Source organism: Urocitellus parryii, chromosome 11, assembly GCF_045843805.1.
Source record: "Urocitellus parryii isolate mUroPar1 chromosome 11, mUroPar1.hap1, whole genome shotgun sequence".
In the NCBI taxonomy this organism is placed as follows: Eukaryota; Metazoa; Chordata; class Mammalia; order Rodentia; family Sciuridae; genus Urocitellus; species Urocitellus parryii.
The window spans coordinates 26,674,860-26,680,548 of NC_135541.1; the positions used below are offsets into that span (position 1 = coordinate 26,674,860).

General features: G+C 43.0%; 1 pseudogene; it reads right to left on the minus strand.

Moving 5' to 3' along the window:
- Positions 1-3,270: 3,270 nt before the first annotated feature.
- Positions 3,271-4,068, minus strand: LOC113197893 (small ribosomal subunit protein uS5-like; annotated as a pseudogene).
- Positions 4,069-5,689: the final 1,621 nt, after the last annotated feature.

Consider the following 5,689-nt stretch of genomic DNA (forward strand, 5'->3'; position numbering starts at 1 on the left):
TGAAGCATGGCTTTCCATCAACGAACAAAATATTTAAACCAACACTTCATAAGAAAAAAAAGAACAGATAAATGGCCAGTAAGTAAAGAAACTCAGTATCATTAGCCATCAGGAAATTCAATTAAAACCACAGTGAGATATTACTGCATACCTTTCAGGAAAGCTAAACACAAATATTAAGCATTGATGAGGACATGGAACAAAATAAACTGCATAAACTGTTGATATAAATGTAAATTTGTGCAAATTATAAATCGTTATGCAGTGATTATAAAAGTTAAGCATGCATATGCCCTGTGCCCCAGTAATTTCATACCTGAATACATACAGAACAAAAAAAAATAAGGGTTTGGGTCTTTCAAAATAGAATAATCAAGAGTATTCATAAAAGTCTTGTAGCCCTGAGTTACAAACAACCCAAATATTCACCAGCAATAGAAGGATATATTCCACTGTAATGTAGTCACCCAATGCAATGATAAGAAAACAAGAAAGAACAGACTTCATTCATGAAATCCACAATGATGAAGTTCAACAACATAATGTTTAGAGGAAAAAGTCAGATAAAAAAGAGAACGTGCTGAACGATTCCATACATTCAAAGATTCAAGCTAGGAAAGATTTGTCTATGATGATATAAGTCAGAATAACGATTACACTTGATGGACAGGCAAAGACTGACTGTGAGGAGGAAAAGTAAGATTTTTGTTCATAACCCACTTCAATCTAATGTATGAAATATGACATGTCAAGAGCTTTGTAATATTGTGAACAACCATTAAAAAAATAAGATTTCCATTTAAAATATAAAAAAAAGATTTTTGTTGTTCTTATCATGGCTCAGGTTCCATTCTTGGTCCCAGAGAGAGAGTATAGAAGTATTAATTTGGTGATAATTTTACAAACCCTGAACTTGTACACTTGGTGGGCATACATAACACAATAAAATAAATAGCAATTAAAACATGAAGGGGTTGGGGAGATAGGAAGGATAGTAGAATGAAACAGACATTATTATTACTGTGTGTGTGTATATATGTGACTGCATGACTAATGTGATTCTGCAACCTGTATACTCAGAAAAATGAGATATGATCCCATGTGATTCAAATATACGATATGTCAAGGTCATTGAACTGTCATGTGTAACTAATTAAAACAAATAAAAAATAAAATAAAATAAATCATGAAGTTAGAATTAAGTTACCTGGACAACTAGGAATTCTCTGACAATGGGGACAGAGAGACTGTGGACTGGAAGATTTTTAAGACACTTCTCAATGTGATTCTCCTGCCCTTCCGTTAAGCAGCCACGCTCCCCCAGGACTATCATCCCTCAAGGTATTTACTCTCTCCATTCCTTCTGACTTCCATGCCCAATTTGGATTTTGCAGCAAGTGGTTACATTTGTTTTCTCCATTTAACATCAGAGTCAACATATTCCAAACAGATATCATCTCTTACATCTCCCTTTGTGAATTTCTTCCCACATTTTCTACCACATATGAGAAGACAATTTCCTTGCTTTTTAAGGAAGAAACTGCATCCTCATTGCACCACGATGTGGTTCCTGGAGGTTGTCTCTCAAAAATCTTCCTCAGATCTATGCCCTCTTCTCCAACTACGTGGTGATTTTCCTCTTTTGCACATTCATTCATTGACTAATGTGTATCCGTGAGGTGTATGGGGCCTGCTAGGCTCTGGGAGAGGGACTGAGGATTAATGGATCAAGTTAGATCCAGTCTCTGCAAAGCCCTTTACTTGCCCTAGACCCCCCAACTGCTTTCTCTGTGGTCTCACCAGCAAGTTTCCCTCCTCACAGCACCCCTGCCTCTGGACTGCCACCAACTCGCACTCTCCAACACACCAACTCTTTACACCTGGGTATGTATGCACATATAAAGTATCTATGCGTTATTTAAATGAAGAAAATGAGTTCAATAAAGAAAATTCAGAAAACACATAAAAGACTAAAGAGGAAAAAGGCTGCATCATTTATATTCCAAACACCTAACACTCAAGGATTTTTAATGGTGGGACTATATTCTCAATTTATTTTTAAACAATGACTGTCTAGTATATAAATTCTGATCATTTTCTTCTCTTCTCAGAAGGTGCCAAATTATTCCACTGCCTACAGGACAAACCCCACCTTGTGAGTACTGGATGTGAGGCCCTTCACAGTCTTGGCCCAGCTACCTTTCTGGGCTCCTCTCTTGTTACTACCCATCCCCAGCTCATGTACTGTGAATTCCCAGGCTTCTGAGCTTCTGTCTTTGCCTACCCTGTTCCTTATGTCCCCAGTGCTCTTCCCTCACTAGAGACCAAAACAATCCAGGCAAGATTCAGATGGCACTTCTGCTAGACCCTACTTCTGTGATGCTGTCTCCGTGTGCTGTAATTCAGCAAGAGGCAGTAGAACTGTTCATAATGCTGATGCTGGAGTCAGGCGGCCTGGGCTCAAGTGAGATCTGTGACATGCTGGTGGTGCGACTTTAGGCCAATTATTTAATCTGTCTTTGCTTCAGCCTCATGGATAAGAGGATCAAGTGCCAGAATTCCCCCTCAGAGTGTTTCTTTGAGGATTAAATGAGATGATCCAGTGAAAGGGTAACTCAGCACAATGCCAGGTGCACAGTAAGTGCTGGGAACATGGTATTTGCTCTAACTGTCAGATGTCTGCCTTTTTCCCTCTTGTATTAGTCTGGGTTTTGTTCCCATAGAAAAATACTTATGTCGGGGAAACGTGTAAAGAAAAGACATTTATTTACATAGTTCATAGTTCTGGAGGTTCAAGGGCATGGTGCTGGCTTCTGCTTGGCTCTGCTGAAGGTCTCATGGCAAATGGAATCACAGAGGTGGGGTTCAAGAGACAGAGAAAGGTAGAGCACATCGCAAGACAGGAAGCCAGAGAGCAAGACTGGAATTTCAGGAGAATTATGTTAATTCCCTCTGAGGTCATGCCCCCCCCTCCAATAACTAATGACCTCCCGCTAAGCCCCACCTCTTAAAGGTCCCACTACCTTTTAACATTGTCACTCTGGGGACCAGGATGCCAACACAAGAGCCTTTTGGGGATACACCTAACCACAGCATTCCTGAACTGCACACATCCCATAGAGAGCATTTCTTATTTACCTTTGTATCCCCCATTCCATGCTCAGCTTATAGCAAGTGCTTTATAAATGTTTGAGGAATGAGTGAATGGTCAGCCAAATTTTGACATTTTTTTCAGGTTTCATTCACTTTAATTTTTTTTGTATAAAAACCCTATGTTGTAGCCACAGCTGGAGGCTGGGTCCTCTGTGCAGAGACTCTGGTGTGGGTTTTCACAAGATGGTCAGTGAATTCCTGATAGAGAGGCTTGGTGAACACAGTTTCTTTCCAGAAATAGCTGTTTTCTTGGGGATGGCATCAAAGATGGCCTGGATGAAATTGCCCAAGGTGGCAGTGTAGCCCCTGGAAGAAGTGTAACAGTCATCAACATTAGCCATCAGCAGCAGCTTCTTGGGCACAGGGGCTGGGACAAGGCCAGTACCTCTGGGGGCAGGGATGAGCCACACCAGCACAGAACCACAATATCCTGTCCCCTTGCAAGGGTGTGGGGCTTGCCAGTCTTGTTCCCCCAATAGCCCTCTCCACACAGAAACAATGGAGAGCTTGGCCAGGATGATGGCCCCTCGGATAGAGTGGCTACCTCCTTGGAGCCGTTGTAGTTCCTGATGGCTACAAACTCCTTGAACCGGGTACACTGGCCAGCACGAATCTGCATCTGCACAGCCATGATCTTCAAAACCTCATCCTGGAGTTATGCCCCCAGGAAAAAGTCAATGATCTCAGACTCCTTGATGGGCAAAGAGAAGATCAAGATCTCCCCCAGGGACTTGATCTTCATGTCCTTTACCAGGTGGCCCAACTTGGTGACCAGGATCCACTCCTTGTCTTCAGCCTTGCCTCCACTAGCAGCCACTGCTCCTGCCCCACTGTGGCCAAAGCCTCCACAGAAGCCATCATGGCCACCCATCCCTATGCCCTGGGACCTCCCACTGCTCCAGCGTCATCCACCATTTGGTGTTTTCCCAGAGAAGAAGCTTGACATTTTCTTTTTTGTTATTCATATTTTCAAAGGAGAAGGGGGGCAGAAGGAAGATGGGGAGAAAGAGAGGATGAAGAAAAGGGATGAAAAGAGCAGAAGCAAAAGGCAGGAGAAGGAGGAATAGCAAAGAGTTGCCACCAATAATAATGGCATTTGACTCTCAGGTGAACCAGAAACAGGTATCAGTTACAGGACCCCAGTCTTAGCAGCCACCCTTGCTGCTGAGTCTTGGACACACAGACTCTTGGGAACCCCCAAACTTGGTGCAGAAGTCCACATTCTTCAGTGGCCTCTGGGGTAAATGAGTTGTGCAAATGGTACTGTGCCCAGAGAGGGGACCTTCAGCTGCAGAGCCACCCAAGGGGCCAATCTGCAAGGTCTACAAAGGGCCTGCACAGGAGGCCCCAGAACATCTGGAGGAGAAGGATTCTGTGCAGGGCTCGGGCATCCACATCAGCTCATCCTCAAATTCCCCCGCACAGATGCAGCACCGGATATGTGGAATATTTAAAGGTTCCCTTGCAGCTGAAGTGTCTTGGCAAAACCCTGTTTTCACTGATTCCAAATATCCTGGCTTCTACTTCTATTCTAGAGTCAGTGATAAATCCCCAAGAACTCATTAGTAGTTTCCAGCACATATAAAAGTACAGAAAACCTTTGTTTTGCTGATTAGGGAGGCTACATCCGTTTCTAACTTGATTATTAAGAAATAAATGCCAGCCTTTGCAGAGAAATACATTCATCTCTGACTCTGAAAGCCAAGGAGAACTTCAGAGGGTTCTTCTTGGCACAGGCCAGGTGATTTCACCCCAGCCTGTGGGGGCTGATCCAGCATGGCAAGAGCAGGCCACTTGTTCTGAGGTTCCCAAGTCTCTGAACATGAGGCACTGGTCTTCGATAGTCAAAACCCTCATGGGCAACACTTATTTGCAAATTTTTGCAAAGCCATGAAACTGAGGCCTTGGAAGTACATAAGGCTGCATGCAGCTCCACCAGTACCAGCTCTGTGGCCTAGGGCAAGCTGCTTCATCTCTCTAAGTCTTGAGTTTCCTCATTTGTGAAATGGGGATAATCACAGCAGCTGTCCCTCAGGGCTGGGGTGAGGATTAAAGAGATAATGCACATAAAGGCTTTCACATAGTGCCTGGGACACAAGTCACGCTCAGTAAATGACATCTATTGTTACTCTTATTTAGAAACCATTTTCTCAGCTTCCAGATTTTGATGCCATCAGAGGGAAGAAATCAAAATTGAGGCTAGGAAGACTGACTTGAACATTAGAATAGCCAACCTTTAGAGTATTTACGGTGTCCCAGGTATGATACGGGTGGTATTGACAAGTTTTATCTCAGTTAATCTTGACAGCAGATCACCCATTTCACAAAGGAGTGTCCTGTCTGAGGCCCAAAGACCTAACTCACCTTGGGGAGGGGATAAGAAAGGAAAGAAATGACTTGGAGGGTGGTGGGAGGGGTGGTTTTGGAAAATTTGTAGTGGGAAGGAAAGGAAATATTAAGAAGTGTCTTTGTGGGTTATGAATTGGTTCCCTTTAATGTTCTTTCAAAGATACAAATTATGATTAGGATTCTTTTT